Source organism: Humulus lupulus, chromosome 7 (genome assembly GCF_963169125.1).
Source record: "Humulus lupulus chromosome 7, drHumLupu1.1, whole genome shotgun sequence".
In the NCBI taxonomy this organism is placed as follows: domain Eukaryota; kingdom Viridiplantae; phylum Streptophyta; class Magnoliopsida; order Rosales; family Cannabaceae; genus Humulus; species Humulus lupulus.
The window spans coordinates 129,948,518-129,967,489 of NC_084799.1; positions in this window are offsets into that span (position 1 = coordinate 129,948,518).

An 18,972-nucleotide genomic window follows, 5' to 3' on the forward strand; every position below is an offset into this window, starting at 1 on the left:
TCCCTATAATCATTGGTCCCGTACTGCACAGCTATCCCATTCCACACCTCGTCCGTGGTGTACATGGTATCATATTTCCTGAGCCCACTATCGAACCTATGGACACAGTCATCTACCCAACTCCATATGTAGAAGTGGTATCTATCCTGTGGGCACGAGACTAACCTATTGGGCCTGTGTTCTAGTAGTGTGGGGGACCACATCCTCGAGGTAGGGAGGACTTTACCTTCATCTGAGTCCGAGCTCGAGGCTTCATCATTGGCCTCATTCCCGGACCGCGGACTCCTCAGACGAACTGGGAGTGATGGCCTCCTTTCTCTCCTCGGAGGAAGGGCGCCTGTGGGCAGTGGCACCTCCTCCCAGCGTTCATATTTTTTGCTGGACCAGTCAGAGGTTGACTGGCCCTCTCCCAACAACCCGCAAGCTCGGAGCTTGTCCTCGTGTAATAGATACGAGAGAGACCTCCTGCCATAAGGAAGTTGGAGCAAGGCCTCTCTGTGCCTCATCATTGCTTCATTGGGGGTGGGACGCTTAAAATTAGCTGAAAAGCAAAACACATTTCGTCTAAATATGGATTTAAGAACTAAAGTCTCGAGCTCAGGAATAAAAGTAACGAGAATACTTACGAATCCGCCTGAACGAGTAATGTCGAGACGGGGACAGACCATCTGTCCAGAAGAAGGCCTTCTTGAAATCAGGCGGGTGATTGGGGAGATCCCCAAAAACCTTCGTCTCTTTGGGATAGCTCGAGAGATAGTAAAAACCATCCCCTCCCCGAGCTCGGGAGGGGTTACTTTTCAAACAAAAGAGATATAAAATCTCTTGAGGTGAAGGTCCTTCCCACCTTAGCTCGTGGTACAAGGACCTCAGGGCAGACAACACCCTGTACGAATTGGTGTTGAGTTAGAACGGTGCCAACCCACGAAATCAGTAAAGCCTTTGAAAAAAGACTTCAAGGGCAGTAAAGCTCCTGCCCTCATGTGCTCCTGGCTCCATTCCGCGTATCTCACTGTGGCGTCGCGGCCGCCAGGAGCGAAACAGCTCCGTTCATGGCTGGTCGGAACTCGACACTTAAAGGCGTCTGACGAGCTAAGGCCATGGAAGGTCAGGATTTCAGATATTTGGCTGGTTGTGGTAACCGTGCTCCAGTAGAGCTCGGCCTTGAACATCTCCTTCCTTGGCTGCGAGGATGAAGTTTCCCCCATTAATGAAAACTGGAGTTCCCCTGGATGATACGCAACAGTGACTTTTAGCGCAAGGTCGAGGGGAATGGGCCTAGGTCCTGAATTGGGCTCCGGATAGAGGGCCTCCCGAAGAACTCTTCTCTTCTTTTCAATGACCTCGTCTATCTGGCGGCGATATTGAGCTCGAATGTCTTCTTGCTCACGTGCAAGCTCGTATTCTCTTATCCGACGTTGGTTCCGGGCGAAGAGCAATTCTGGGCTCGGAGATTTCAGCTCGTAAGGGATTGCCAGCAATGACCTCCACCGTCTTTCCAGATTCTGTGACATCTAACGAGAAATAAAAAATGGTGAGGACCATGCATGCAAGAATCACGAGCCTGATGGGTTGAGCTCGGAAATTTAGGAACGAGACTAAATACTAAGACCCTTATCGAAGAGTCAGGGGCGTGTATTCCAGGAAAAAGAAAAGGAGCGTGGATGATTTTTTGAAAATCCCAAAATTCAAGGGAAAGAAGAGTGGCGGTTAATCAGGAAAGGCGTCTTTGGGTTTGATGCATTTATCAAGACCCACGTTTTTATCTGAAAGCTTAGAGCACAAGAAACGTTGCCTAAAAATTTCAAAACCCAGAAAATGGGAACCACATTCAAACGTCAAAACTGGGTATAAACCAAAGACGAAAATCCAGAATGAAAGTCTAAAAGGCATGAAAGCCTATCGTGTTAAAACTTCCTATCATGGATGCATACCAGTATAAACAGATACACAGCAAGAACAGTTTAAATAAAAAAATGGCATACTTACACAGTAATGGCGATTGCAGAGAGATTGTCGATTGAAGAAGAGGTTGCAGAAAAGAGCTCACTGACTCGAACAGACCAGGATTCCTTTGCTTCTTTGGTCGAGAAAACATGCACAGAATAGGAATTTTGCAGAGAGGTCTCTGAGTTTGTTTTTCTTTTTTTTTTTTTGCTTATGGCGAATGAATGTAAAAGTGAAGAAGAAGATGAAGAGTGGGGTCTTGTATATATAAGTGGGGAAAAGGAATTAATCAGGAGCGTCGAGTGAAATCCTCACTAGATCGAACGGATGGGGATCAATGACAAGAAGGCGCCGAAAAGTTGTCAGACGGACGATCGTGGGCGTGTTTCCAAGGCACTCGAGTACCAAAAGTGAGCAATACCCAGCTGACGCATGTCCATTTTCAAAGGTGTGACGGTACAGTTCTCAAGGAAAGTAGTTCAAAAGTTTCCTTCTCTTAGGATTCGAACAAATACTTTTGAGGGGGCAAAATGTTATACCCAGATTTCGAGCCATGTTAATTATGACCTCGAAAGTTGGATTCGCAAATAAGTGGGCTCATAAGGTTGGAAGCAAGCTCCAGGATCATATGCCGAGCTTGCAGGATATGGACGATCTCGAGTATGGTGACCTCGAAGAGTTCATGATCTCGAAAGATAGCCCCGGGAACACATTCATCTTCGGAGACAACTTCGGATCAGGGTTCCCCGAGCTCGACGCGCATACGATCTTGAACAGGTTGAGTGACCTCAGAAGATGTCTCCAGCTCGAAAGGTGACAGGAAACCTGGGAGACTAAAGCCTTGGAGATATGCAATAATCACTTTGAGTATTTACAAGTATTATAAATATGAGATATAATCCTCATTTATTAATATAAATCCCCTAGAATCGTGGGATATTATTTGATCAGTTATGCGTTTCCTGGTCTTCAGGGACGTTTCCTTTTATATCTGATTATAGGCATTTAAAGCCATTTATTTAATTTACACAAAAAGAGTAACTACCCAAAACATGTGGGATAGTATTCTGCATCCTTCTCTATAAATAGAGAAGCCATGCACCATTGTAAAGGACCGAAATTCTGATCCTTGAGAGAAAACTCTGAAGAATTCATGCTTAAGAATTTTCAGAGATAATCTTGAGTTTAATAACAGAGACTCGTGGACTAGGCATATTTAACTGCTGAACCACGTAAAATCGCGTGTTTGATTTGTTTTATTGTATTTGGCCATTATTCATTATTGTTTTTGTGCTATTCTTTCACTGTTTGACAAAAAACGGCGTCAACAAGTTTGAATTCCAAGTTCACATGCAAACTACTTGAATTCCAAATTCGAGTTTAGACTTCCTTTTGATCAGATCAAACAAGTCTCTAAGTGACTTTACTTTGAATGTTGCATGAATTTTTTTAAAAAAAATTTCTTTGCATTTGATCAAAGTTAAAATATCTAAAATAAATGTCAATCAATATTGACTCACCATTTATTATTTCTTTTAGCTTTGAACATTAAAAAGTTCAACATACATCTCTATGTATTAGCTAAACGATTATGTGATTTTTGATCCTTTATTAGAGAAAGATCTTTTGGTTAACTTTAATTAACAGACTATATAAACAGGGAGAACCATTGAATGGTTGAAATATAAGACTGTCTTTTATTTGTTTTATGTGTCTAATTAATTACAAACCAATAAAAAATAATTCACATATATGTTTCACTTAATTGGGGCTGGAATAAAATGTCTTACTAAATCTATGATTTTGACAATAATGAATAATGAATAATTATCATTTATACTCATTGATAAAATAGGTGGAACAAGTATATTTAAAAATAAATAAATAAATAACAATTGAATTTATTATTCAAAAGAAATACTAAACTTGTTCATTCATCAAATAAATAAATCTAAAAATATAGTTTCTAGAAGAAAAAAATTTCTAGAACTACTTTAAATAAAAATAACTCAATACAAAGTTGAAAATGAAAAATGAATTTCCATGTCGGTTATCTCTTGGTCTACCAATCTACAATCCTTTTCTTGTTTTTTTTTTCGCATTCTTTTCTTTTCTTGAATAATGTGTTCCTGAAAACAAGACAAAAATATTGTGGCATAAATATTTGAATCAACTACTCAAATATATTAAAAAAAGATGAGCAAATCACATTTACCCTTTCTTCTTGCAAACTTAACTGAACAAAATAATCTCTTTTGATCCTCTCCCATATCTTGTATAGATATGAGGTTCACATATCTCAATTTAATATCGTCTGGCATAGTCTTTAGTATGCAATGACGTGCCAAATTATCAGATCTCATCCAATTCGCATATTTTTGATGACTATCATAATCAGATAAAGTTGATGGCTCATCTGGAGGCGCATCAATGATTGCATCATACACTTTTAGTTCATCTAGAATTATGTGTATGTTTCTCTACCAAACATCTAGATTTTTGAAGTCTAAATGAAAAATACTTAGGAACCCATCACGAGGATTAACAGGTTCTTTTGCATTTTGAGGTTCTTGATCAGGATTAAGAGGATTAATCATTGTTGCTAGAATTAAATAAATAAAATATAATGAATTAAAACATATAATAAATATCAAATATTATTTGGAAAAATAAATAGGATGCATGAATGAAACATATAAAAACACATAAAACATATACTAATCCACTATCAATTAATTTGAAAAGTTAATGAACCGCCTTAGGGTAGGTCAGACTAACCCCAAATTAATTTTTGAGACAAATCTCAATTTTATAAGTGTAAACTTAAAAACGCATTTTTGTCTTTTAACTTATGAACTACCACGAGTTTGGTCAAGATGTACTAGTTGTGCTCGAAAGACTAGATACACCTTTGGAGTGTAACCCATTATTTTCAATTAATGACTTAACTCAAGAGTGTGCCTTAGGGTCAGTCAAACTTGAAATACATCACTAATTATATTCTCATAAGAGAAGTCAACCTTGAGATAAAATAAACATATTCGGAAGCCTTTCCTTAGGGAGGCTGCAAACGGAGGCGACAAGAGGCCCTTCCTATGCCTCTCGGTATTCAACCAATAATGGAGACCATGAGACTTATTGTCATAACTCCCTCTCCCACTCACTATTTTGGAGAAGTGTGTTTTTCACAAAATCAATATTTTTTAATTTAGTTGTAAAAATAAATTTAATTATTTTTACCAAATGATATTCTATTAATTACTAATCTAATTAAGCAAAAAAATTAAAATTAAATTTGTGCCCTTAATTCTAATTCTAATTTTGCTTTAATTAAGCAAATACCATTTTCATTTTAATAAAACATTTTCAATAAAACAATAAATTAAACATCTTTAATTTTGATTTACCATCTTAACTAATTAAGACTAAATTTATTATTATATGAATTATCACACATAAACATATAACAAATAATATAGGATGTTCCTAATAGTATGTTTCTACACGAATGTAATGCATGCTAGTTGCATACTGTGTGGGTATATGAATGACATGTTATAATGCATGACAAAATATTAACATTTTAATCACATTCAAACATTTATAATAAATAAATAAAATAAAAGCGGGTATGGTAACTCTTTGGTATTTATAGAAAAAATTACAACACTTGCAAAAATATACATGAAAAATGTAACCGAGACTAACTAAGGCTTGATGAAGAGCACTTTGATCTTCAACCTTGAGATGTAGTCTTTTGAGCCAATGTCACCCCTTTTTCCATATCCATTTTGAATTATACAACCTTTTAATTATTTTAAACAAACTTTTAAAATAATTAAACTTTGGGTTTTAACACCCAAAAGTTTCTAAGGCCCAATTTGAATTTGGGTGATTTAATTCAAAAGATAAAATTAAACAATTTAATTTTAATAAATTAAAATTCAAGATAATTTTAATTTTGGATATTTTAATTAAAACAATTCTAATTATGGAAGATAAAAATTAAAATATTTTTGATTAGGGTAAATAATCACCATTATTTCAATTAAAGAAATTACCAAATTAAAACTATTTTAATTCAATTTCTAATTTTTAATTAAATGAATAATTAAAAATATGTTTATGGTAACAACACATTAGGTGTTGTACCAAGGGGCGGTGGTCAGGGGTGGTTCGGCGTGGGACTGGGGCGGCTCGCAGCTGAGGTGCGAAGGAGGTGCGGTGGCTGGGCAGTAGGGAGGCACGCGCAAGGGCTGTGGCAAGGGCGCAGAGAGGTGACGGGACGCACGGGTGCAGCAGCTGAGCGTGAGGGCACGGCTGCAGGGGCGCACCTGGCTAGGCATGTGGCTAGAGCGTAGGCATCAGCTTGGGCTCGGGCTTGGGCTCGGGCTCAGAGCTTAGGCTCGATACAGAATTTTTACACAAAAAATTACAAAAATTCTATGCTACAAAATAGCCTACACATTTCATCTAGAAATTTTAAGAACAATTCCTAAACCCAAAAGTACCATAATAAACAACCCTTAAGAATCTATCATCATGAAAATAAACATCAATCCATTTAAACATATATCACATATAATATAAAAATGCATATAATCCCACACATCAATTAATAATATGTATAAATTAATGACATATCAAGCATCCTTGAGTCTTTTCGTATTTTTATCGATCTTTCTATCCAAAGCTTTGAGCACTCAAATCACGATCTTCTGGAGTGTTCTCTACACCTCAAGATGTGTGTGGGCACATAGAGAACATGAGTTTGTATTTTAGGAATCAAAAGTATTTCTCAACACATGAGAACTTGGATTATAGTCTGAGAATGACTAGAATAAAGAAGAAGAAATAGAGAGTTTTTGTCTAAAAAAAACCTTTGAGAACTATTCTAAATTGTGTATTATTGTATATGATGTAGGTAGTGTGTTTCTCTTCTTCTTCTATATTATATAAATAGAGATTTATATTACGTTATTATTCCAAATAATAATATAATATAACATAATAATGATGATAGGATTTGATTTTAGGTAAATATCTAACTTACCATATTTGAAAAAACTATTTTCAAATTGTTAAATAATTAAATAAATAAAATAAAAACTATACTGATACAATATCAGTACAAGTAGTACACATATGGCACAGTCCTTGGACTGTGTCAGGCGTGTACTGCTATTCCCTTTTCAGGGATTTTGTATTTTTCTTTTATTTAATTATTTAATTAAAACCAATCTCCCACAAAATAAGGTGTTAAACTTTTTAAGGAAAAGATGAAAACCATATTTTAAAATTTAAATTCTAAATTCAAATTGATGATCATCATTATCATCATCTTTTAAAATTCAATAAATCAAAAATTATTTTTTTGACTTACCAATTTTATTTTCTCCCACTCAAATAAAATAATTAATTTATTTATAAATATGAAATTCGAAATTTGATATATTTAAATTAGTAAATATATTTTTGAAATTTAATAATTAATTCTAAATTAATTATTCAACCTCAATTATTATATAATTGTATATTTGACCCGAAGAATAAAAATTTTCTCAAATGACCAAATTACAGTTATACCATTGTATCAACTCTCACCTTGATATGATGTTGATAGAGCCACCCAGGGATGGAATTTATATTCTGTTTATTACTGAATCACATGAAATTTTACTTAACTCCATATAATATAAATAGATGGAGCAATACGTATGAACCGAGGAATAAAGAGAATTTTATTCTCCAATAAATATTACATTATTAATCAAAGCTCTTTGATTAAATAATCATATTTATTAATCTCATGATTACTCCACTAAAAATATGAGATTGAACTCTTGATAATTATAGACATATATTTACTAAGTACTTTATTAAGAATAAAGTGTCCATTGATATAATCATTGCATAAAACGTTAATCCTCTATTAATGGTTCATAATTAAAAGGGAATAAAATTAATGTTTTACCCTTTTAACTATATCTTGTTCCTAGAGTACCATTGACTTTACTAGTGAAGACTATGTCACAACAAGTTTGCGGCATGAGCGCTCATAACCTTTTCAGTTCCAAAAGTCAACCCAATAAGGAATCATTATTCAATCTATAAGAAGGTATAGATTCCATATCTGTTAAACTACGTCCCCAACCATATATATCATTGAGTCCCCAAAACAATTGTTCTTAGCCTAATCATTTCGACAAACCTTAACGCATGAATCAAATAATCATATGACATATATTGGAGTTCATAGTAACCTTAGGATTAAGATCATCGTGTATATGATCATCATTTGACGTGTTTGATTAATACTATCAAACAGTGTTTAAACAAGTATTAACAAATCACATCTGGTCTAGTTCTACATACTCTGATCATGCAAAGTACCTCCACTAAAGTGTTCTACTACACTAGTAACCCAGATCTAGGTCACATGTATTCAAAATACTAATGAACTGTACTAGCAGTAATTAATCTAAAGATTCCATAAATTTATTTTACTGCGAACTATTTAAGTTTATATCTTAATCTTGATCCTCCCATACCAATATGAGATTAAAACCACATAGATAAACTTTGAAATTTTTTCATAATAACTTAATATTATCATATAGTATTGGACATAGTCTATATATAATAATAATTAAATTCAATTATTTATTTCATTTAAAATATTTGTCAACTACAATTTCTTTAAGGACACCCAACAATCTCCCACTTGCCCTAAAGAAAATTGAGTCATCTCTTTTAATATTTTAATCATATTCTCCTGACCGATTTTGTCTAACAAAGTCTTTGTAACAGTTTTGTAAGAAACTATTTTGAAGTTATCTTCAAGATTATTACATCAATTATGTAAAATGATACTTCATTTCATGTGCTTTACCCTTTCATGATTTCTAGTTCTTCTAGAATAGTTGTATCTCCAATGCTTTCGCAATGAGATACTAGCTGTTTATTCTAGTTTGAAAGCCGTTCTAGAATGTCAAAGAACTTAACTAAATCAAATAGCCTATTTAACTGTTCGTAGCTGTTATATATCAGCTTTTGTGGTGAAACATATAAATTTTACATGTCTAACAAATTTCTAGATTAATGTGTTTCCTCCACAGTTATGGAATCTAATTCTGATATCAATCTTTGAAGATTTATTATCAGATCATCCATTGAGATTTTAGGTCTCTGCCTAAATTCACGTACATATAATCTCTATTATATTTACTAGTGAAGGTTAATTCATAATATGATTATGAATTTGACGTCAATAACATTTTCAATTCCAAAAGCCAACCCAAAGGGGAACCGTCATTCAATCTATAATAAGGTCTAGATTCCATATTTGTTATGCTATGTCCCTAGCCATATATCATTGAGTTCCCAAAACAATAATTCTTAGCCTGATCATTTTGACAAACCGTAACGTGTGAATCAAAGGATCAAATGATTTATATAGGAGTTCATAGTAACTTCAGGATTAAGATCAGTTTGTATATGATCATCAGTTGATGTGTTTTATAATACTACGAAATGGTATTTAAACAAGTATTATCAAATCACTTCTTGTCCAGTTCTACATACTCTCAGTATGCAAAGTATCTCCACTAAAGTGTCCTACTACACTAGTAAACCGCATATAGGTCACATGTATTCATAATACTAGTGGACTGTACTAGCAGTAATTAATCTAAAGACCCCATAACTTTATTTTACTGCAAACTATTTAAGTCCATTATCTCAATCTCGATCCTCTCATGCCAATAGGAGATTGAGACCACATATATGAACTTGAGAATTTTATGATATTTACTTAATATTATTAACAATAATATAGTACATAAGCTACATATACACAATAATTCAATTCATTTATTTATTTCATTAAAACCATTTTCAACTACAATTGCTTTAAGGGCACTATTCCCAATAGAGTCATGGTCGAGATAAAGGTACGGTAGAGGGGTGGCTGAGGCAACACTGCCTGAACCACCACAAGGATGGGATAAGCGTTTCGCTAGAATGGAAGAGACCATTCAAAGGAAGAACACAGAGATTAACCACCTGAGGCAGCAAGCTGGGCCACCAGCAAGGCCGACAGAGCCAACAATCAGACAACCACCAGCCATAGTGATGGTCCCCGCTGCAGAGAACAGAATGGAACCCCTATTTGAAAGATTCCGAAAGCAGCACCCACCTGTCTATGAGGGGATTACCAATCCAGTGGAGGCAGAAGAGTGGACCAGCAGTATGGAAAGGAAATTAAACATGATGGGAGTTAAGGGGAATGAAAGAGTGGTTTGCGCATCTTATATGTTGAGGAAAAATGCAGTGGTGCATCGGTCTCGGGATGTAAATACCATGGACTAGAATGGGTTCAAGCAAGTCTTCAAAGACAAGTATTACAACTCTGCAGTCCTAGCGACAAAAATGGATGAGTTCATAAAAATGGTTCAAGGAAATCTCACAGTCATGGAATTTGCACAGAAGTTTGACCAGTTGGAAAAGTTTGCTTAGGAACTAGTACCTACTGATAGGGTGTGAGTAGATCATTTTGTGAGAGGTTTGAAACTGATGAAAGCTCGGGACATTGAGATTGTTTCCAAAGGCGGGTTTACATATGACGAGGTACTAGAAATGTCCCTTGCCATAGAAATAAGTGAAGAAAGAATCTGGATGGACAATGTCGCTAGAAGATATGCTAAGAAGAGTTGGGCAATCACTTCTAATGATAACACGAAGATGGGGCATGAACAAGCTGGACAGTTTGGACATGAAAAATGACCAAAACCTGGCAACGAGCACTATCCTGGTGGAGGTGGCGACAGAACCATTCCAGAGTGCCCAAAGTGTACCAAACGCCACGTTGGTGGGTACCGAGCCAGAGCATGTTACAAATGTGGAAAATAAGGGCACATAAAGTGCAACTGTCCATTGTGGGAGCAGAATGGAAACAAGAAAGAATCAAAGGAAGATAAGAAGCATATTCCGACCAGAGTTTTTGCTATCACTCAAACAGAAGCTGAGGCTAGTCCTTCTATCATAATAGGTCAGATTCCTATGGCCAATATCACATGTAAAGTATTATTTGATTCAAGTGCATCTCATTCATGTATTTCTAGTAAAACTGTAAATCTTGTAAATGCACCAGGTGAATTATTTAATGTGGTGTTTGGGATCATGCACCTTATGGAGAGGTTATAGTTTCTAGAAGTTCGGTTAGAGTTGCACCTTTATGGATAGACGGGAAAAAATTGTTTGAAGATCTGATTGTATTAGATTTATCTAATTTTGATGTAATTTTGGGAATGGACATCTTTCAAAATATGGAGCGTCTATCGATTGCAAGCGCATGAAGGTAGTCTTTACACCAGAAGGGGGAGAACTGTTTGAGTTCAGGGGCATAGGCAAGAAACCCAAAACTTCTATCATCTCAGCAATGAAAGCTAGAGAGATGTTACAACATGGGTGTTTAGGGTACCTAGTGAACATGGTCGACAATGCTAAGGAAATAGAAAGGAAGCCTAAAGAAACAAGAGTAGTCACTGAATTCATAGACGTCTTCCCTAAAGAACTGCCAGGGTTACCACTGCACAGGGAGATTGAGTTCGTGATTGATCTTATGCCAGGGACAACACCAGTGTCTCAAGCACCATATAGAATGGCATCAACAAAATTAAAAGAGCTCAAGACACAGTTGGAAGAATTGCTTAAACTAGGGTTTATCAAACCGAGCTATTCTCCTTGGGGTGCACTAATTCTAATTGTCAAGAAGAAAGATGGGTGCATGAGGATGTGCATCGATTACCGGGAGCTAAACAAGGTGACGATAAAGAACAAGTATCCATTGCCGAGGATTGATGATCTATTTGACTAGCTTCAGAGGACAAATGTGTTTTCTAAAGTCAATCTTCGATCGGGATACCATCAGCTGAGGATAAAGAATGAAGACATACCAAAGACAACTTTTAGAACCAGATATGGGCATTACTAGTTTCTAGTGATGTTGTTTGGACTCACGAATTCCCCAACAATATTTATGGACCTCATGAACTGGGTTTTCAAGGAGTATTTAGATGATTTTTTCATTGTGTTCATAAATGATATAATGGTGTACACTAAGACAGAGGGTGGACATGAGGAACACCTATGTTTAACTTTGCAGCGATTGAGAGAAGATCAGTTATATGCTAAGTATTAGAAGCGTGAGTTCTGATTGTCTGAGGTTGCATTTTTGGGACACATTGTCACTAATGGGGGAATCAAGGTGGATTTTGCTAAGGTTGCTGCAGTGAAGGAGTGGCCAAGACAGACGAATGCCTCTGAGGTTAGAAGTTTTCTAGGATTAGCAGGGTATTACAAGAGATTTGTGGAAGGGTGAGGAAAGCTTCCCAGAACTGAAGAGTCGACTTATATCGACACTCTGATAACTCTATAAAATAGAGTTATTTTACCACTTCTTATGTGTTAATTGTTGCTTAATTCATGAGTTTTTAATTGATTTATTAAGTTTTTAAGTAATTTTGAATTTATTAGATTTATTTTGATTTTCTATATTTTTGTGTGTTTTTATAATTATTTTGTTGTAAAAAGTTTTAATTAATTAGTTGAATTATTATTGTTTAGTTTGAGGTAAAAAAAAATGTTGTATTATTGTATTTAAATGTTAAATATAAATTAAGTTATAATTAATATTTTCAAAGAATTAACTTAATTTATTTTATAGTTGGAAATATTTTATTATGATTTATTTTGTAGGGAATTTATGACATTTTTTGGAAAAGGATAAAAAGCTTAAAAATATAGGAAAATGTGGCATTTCTCCAATTGCAAAACCGCCTCATTCGGCCCACGCCACTCCAGCCCCAAGGCCCATCACGCAACACCTGGGCCCACGCCACAGCCAAGGCCCAATGTCCTTTCCAGCTTCACCTTTCCACTTCCCTCAACCCACGGTTCTACTTGATGCACATCCAAGCAGCCTTCAGCTCCCCAACACACCCAAAGGCCAGTCCCAGCTGAGAGCCAAACCCCACGCCACCTGCCTTCTTCCCACGCATGCTCCCAGCCAGCAGCCTACACAGCCTAGCCGTACACCAGCCATCCCCCTTGCACCATTTTGAGCCCAACAATTGCCCAATGTCCCCTATGATAAAAAAATGCCACATTTTTACCCCACTTTCTACACATTTTACCCAAAAATCATCATTACACCTATTGACCCTGATTTTGGCCAACTGACACGGAGTCAAATATGCTTGATTTGGACAAACACGTTGGAAAGAATATGATGACGAAACAATAAAGAACAGAAGAGTTTATAGTGGTTCGGTCCCAGAATCTGGTAATAACCTACGTCCACTTGAACTGTTATTGATATAGGATCCAAAGGAGTGATCAAAGAACTAGGGTTCAATGAGTTTCACTAACCTCTGAAGAACAAGACAATATATCAAATAGGATAACTCTAATCTCTAGTGATCATAAAGCAAAAAAGAAGAAGAAGATCCCTTTCCCTTGAGCCCTCCTTCTCTATTTATAGGCTCAAGGAGGATTTACATTAATTTGTTACAGATATTATTTCCTAAATAATCGGATACTCAGGAAATCATGGGAGATAATTTCGAATACTATCATAACTGCATAGGATCTTTTCCGCGTATAGCATGCGTACGACCAGGCTGGTCGTATGAAGAGATCGATTGTCGTGACAGTAGATATCTTCCTGGTCGATGGTCGAGCACGAACTCTGCCAGATGTTAGCCACGTGTACTAAATCTTTGTCATGTCATCCATGCTTGTTTTTTGGATAACATTTGCCCCCCAAGTTTGTTTAGTGCAACCAGCAATAAAGAAACTTTAAGGAAACAACCGTTCAAATCCCCACAATGTTTGTCAGGATCCCCGTGCGTTTTTTAAAACCGTGATATAATTATGTCTAATCAAGCATTTTCAGTTTTCAAGAAACAAATTGACGGCTTATCCACTTCCCCACGTTTCGAGAATTAAAAATAATGATTGCTACTTTTTGGCCATACCTCTGTAGTGCACAAATTTTTTTTTTAGTTTATTAAAATTTTGTGATTTATTTTATTTAAGTGTTAAGTGTGATGAGTTGTTTTATTTAAATATTGTTTATTTTATTTAGTTGTTGTTGTTTTATTTGATTGTTTGATATTTTATTTAATTGTTAGAATTGTTGGTAGAATATTTTTTGAAATTACTTGTTAAATGATATATATTTATTTTTATTTTAAAATGTGATTATGTGAGATTTGGTTTAATGCACTAAGGTGCATGGTAGGTAGTGATGCACCCTAGTGATTGAGTATGTGAATGTGCATGGTTGCATGGTGTGCATGCAATAGTTTTCTACACATTAATTTCCTTTTATTGGTTTATTTATTTTTATTTAATTAAGGGATTTAAAAGGAAAATAAAAGGAAAGGGAAATAAAGAGGCTTGTGTTTACATAAGAAAAATATTGGGAAACAAATGGTGAGAAATGATAGAGTTGTCATTTTTTTGAATTCCCGTAACCTTAGACCCAGCCTCAGTAAAATGAGTATAAAATGGGCTGTGGATATCCAATTTAGACACAACTTATACAGTTAGAAAGCTAATAAAATTATCTACATTTTCTGTGAATATCATTTTTCCTAAAACATAACAGAAACGGGTCAAAACCCAGTACCAAGTCTCAGCACCCTAGAGTTACGAGAATAGCATTATTTCCTTTATTAGCCATGGACAGCCAAGGAAGACAAGAGAGCAATTAGTGTGGTGTCAATGATAAAATGGATTGATTGGCTGAGTATAATTTTTAATTGAATTATATTTTGATTTTAGGGAAAATAAAGGAAAATGATAATTACATTTTCCTTAGCTAGGTTTTGAGGATTGAGGCATTTAAATAGAAAATAAGAAAGAGGTTGAAGGCTCATTTGGGATGGAGGGCTGCCAAATTATAGAGAGAAGAGAGAGAGAGAGGGCGTGACCTAGAGAGAGAAGGAGAAGAAGAAAGAAAGGAAGAATGAGAAGAAGAAAGGTTCAAGCTAGGGTAAAGCTCTTGTTTTGCTTTATGATTTCTTATGTTAAATCTAGTATTTTGATCGGGTTGTCTCTAACCTTGTTCATCTTCTTCTCCATCTTGATTATTCAAATTATACAACCCCTAGGGTTTGAGCAAGGAGGTTATTGGATTCTTAATTGGATTGGATTCTTGATTTTCTATCAAGAAGAGGTATTGAAATCCCTCCCTAAATTTTGTGATTTTTGGTTTTGATGGATAGATTATTAGAGGGATTATGGTTAAAGGGGATTTATGTTTTGGGTAGGAAAAAAAATGGGTACTTTGTGTTCTTGATATCTTGATGAGAATAAGTTGTTTGATTTGCATGAAGGGTATTATGGTTTGATGTATAAAAGGGTTTTGATGTTGATTTTCTATGTATAATGATTAGTGGTAATTATGAATGCAAATATGGGGTTTCGGCCTAGGCATACCTAAGGATCATCTTGATATTTTGTTTGATGTTGTATGATTTTCAATATATTAGATCCATGTTTTAGGACCTATGTAATTTGGGTAAAATGATAATTGGAAATCTTGCTATTTGGATCCATGAAATTTTGATAGGATGCATGTGATATTGTGAATGAATAAATTTTAAGATGCATGAAAATAATGATAGAAATATGTTAGGTTAATATAAAAGCATATGTGAATATGGTGTTTATGAATTAATGTATGTTATTGTTATTGTTAGTGTTTTGTTGGATTTCATGTGTAGATTCAATGGAATAGAAAAAAATGGGATTTTATAAGATTGTATGGGAATATGTTAGTAATATTCTTAGAATTATGTATATAATAAGAGTATGATGAGATTTTAGACATGTATGATTTTATGTGAAATTTTGGGATAAAAGATGAATTTCATGAGAAATTAAGCTTGCTGATTTTTGTAAGTAATTGGGTAAAAGTTTGATAAAAAAAATGATTTGCATGCATAAGTAATGTCCTTGATGTTATGTTAATTTTATGGAATTAAAAAGGGTATTTTAAGTCCCAATAAAATGATATTTTACTCAAATAAATACCTACAGAATTTTTATTGAATTTTTAGAAAAATAGGAGTTTTTAAATTGAATATAGTGATTTTTAAAGATAAAAATGGTTGCTGGAATTTTTGTAAAAAAATGTGAAGTGTGTTTCACTAAAATGAATTTGATGAGTGTTTGAAACAAAACTATTATCCTAAGTTATGGTAATATTAAAAATGGTATTTTAATATGGTATGAATGCATATTTTGATAAGTTGTGATTTTTCTTTATTTTGATTGAGAAAAATATTTAGATTCAATTTATTTGTAATTTTTAAAGAAACTAAATAGTGGCTGAAAGTTTGGTTTAAATGATTAAAAATGATTATTTAATTGTCACATATAGATTTATGTTACATAAAACTAAGTCTTAAATAAAATATATTTTTCCCACACTTAAAGATATATTTTTCTCACATCATTTATGTAGCACAATTAACCAATATTAAAATTTATTTTTCTAAAGAAACATATTAATCATAGGTATTTTAATTAATTCCAAGCTTTTTGTTACTTCTTTGTAATTTGAGAATAATAAAGGAAATTGTCACATTTTTTTTAAAGCTAAATCAAATTATTTTATAAAATAAAATAATGTTTTGAGAAATTTAATCAACCTAGAAATTTTAAGAAAAATAAAGCATGTTATATGTCTATTAATTTTAAAACGATAAAAGTAAGAAATGTAGAATTATCGTTTTTAAAACGTCTCAATTACGCAATGTTCCCACGTATGCATGTTACATGCAAATCCACTTTTACGTCCAAAATTATGTCTATTATTCAACCATGTGGTTTTTATAGAAAGATCATGCATGTAAAATAGGTAAAATGAGCATTATTCTTTTATGGCTTTATATGTAGTTAAGAATATTTGTATGTTGGGTGTAACTCTCACCATGTGTGCATGGCCCATGCACACATGAGTTGTATGAAAGGGAAAATTAGTAATTATATGAAGCTCAGAAATGTCGTTTTGATTATGGTATAGGCTCGTTGAGAGGTTGTGAAATTTCTTAGCTCGGACCTGAGGTAAGGAAGTTAGATAGATTCTATGATTTTATGCTATGAATGGTAAGACTGTTGTATGAATGAATTGTTATGAATTATGAATGCCATAATGTGATGAAATGTTGAATATGATATGTGTATGGATGTTAGATACATCAAACAAATTACGATGTTAGATACATCAAACAAATTACGATGTTAGATACATTAAGCAAATTACAATGTTAGATACATCGAACGAGTTACTATAGCTAAAGACGTAACTCCTAGGGCGGACGCGCCGAGGTTATTCAAGGACCAGAGACTCTTGTTTACCTCATAGGGTGACATGGACAACTAGCGGGCCATGCTCATCATGTATGCTGTATGAATGTGATATGATGATATGTTACGATTACGTTATGATATGCTATGATGATATGTTACGATTACGTTATGATATGCAATGATGATATGTTACGATTACGTTATGATGTGCTATGATGATATGTTACGATTACGTTATGATATGCAATGATGATATGTTACGATTACGTTATGATGTGCTATGATGATATGTTACGATAATGTTATGATATGCCATGATGTGTTAGATGAACGTTAGTGTTCGTATTTGTTGTATCCTTACTTGCTTATTGTTTGTACTTCCTTACTGGACTTTTAGCTCACCCCCTTACTTTCCCTTCCAGGTAGCAAATAGGATTTCTCTATGGCACGTGTGGTGACGTGAGGAGTTCTATCGTCGTAGGGTATATGGCGTGGGGTATCCTATGGACGGAATAAACGATCACTTTAGGACGCCATTTTAAATATGTTATGTTTTAAGAGACTTTCTAAATTGTCAGTGGAACTTAATTATTTAATATTGTTTCTTTTGAACTTTGCATAAAAACTCATATTTTCTTTTTAAACTAATGGGCCCAACTTGCATTGTTTTAAGCAAGTCCCCACTGAGACCTTTATAAAACGTAGTTTTCTTTATGGACCAACGATATGTGAATGTGTTAATAAGTACTAGTTTAGGGCATTCCTTACAACCTCGGTCCCCATAAATACCTTCTTTTTCTTCTTTAATTTTTTTTTTCTTACCATCTTACCATCTTTGTCAAGAACTTCAAGAACCTTACCCTCAGAATACAGAGCTTCGAAACCAGTCAGTCGCTTAGCCGAGGATCTTCCCGACTCGAACTTTTTCTTCCGAATCTCCATCTTCGCCCAGGTAATCACTCTGTCTTTTTAAACTTTTCATTATACCATGCATACTGTTTCTAGGTTTTGTAATTTCTGTGTTCTTGAGTAGAGTTTTATGAGGATCGTTTTGTATAAACCTTCTATTGCTTGGTAAGAGGGCGTCCTTATGCTTTGTATAGGTTAGGACTTAGTTTGATAGTTAGGATCATAGGCTTAGGGCGTAAGCTCGACTTAAAAATTCAATCTTTAAGCTAGGTGAAAAAACTGAGTTTTTTCTCGCCCTTTAGGAGTCGAAACAGTTCTCTTTCAGAAAACGGTTTTTTTCCTCTTTGATCTGTTTTTCAAACCGTTAGTGCCGAATCGTAGGGTAGGAGTAGGATGCTGCTGGTTTTTTAGGCGCAAGCAACGTTATCCCAATCTTCCACACTACTTCGCAAACTATATCTTGACCTTAAGTCCAACCCCAACCAAGATGGTACGGGGTTTTTCCACTTCTGCCATCAGGAATTCGGACGCACTTTTTTGTTCGACACCACCCATATCTCTAATGTGGGGAAGTATCACCATGAATACTTCCTCACTCCTGACCTTGCTGCGGACAACCTGGCCTTCACCCGAGGAGGTAAAAAATTCTTACGCGAGTAGCTTCTATGTCGCAGTGTCTTGACATTCCACTGTGTTCCGGGCCCATGGTTACGTCCAGTCCCTACTCCAGTGATG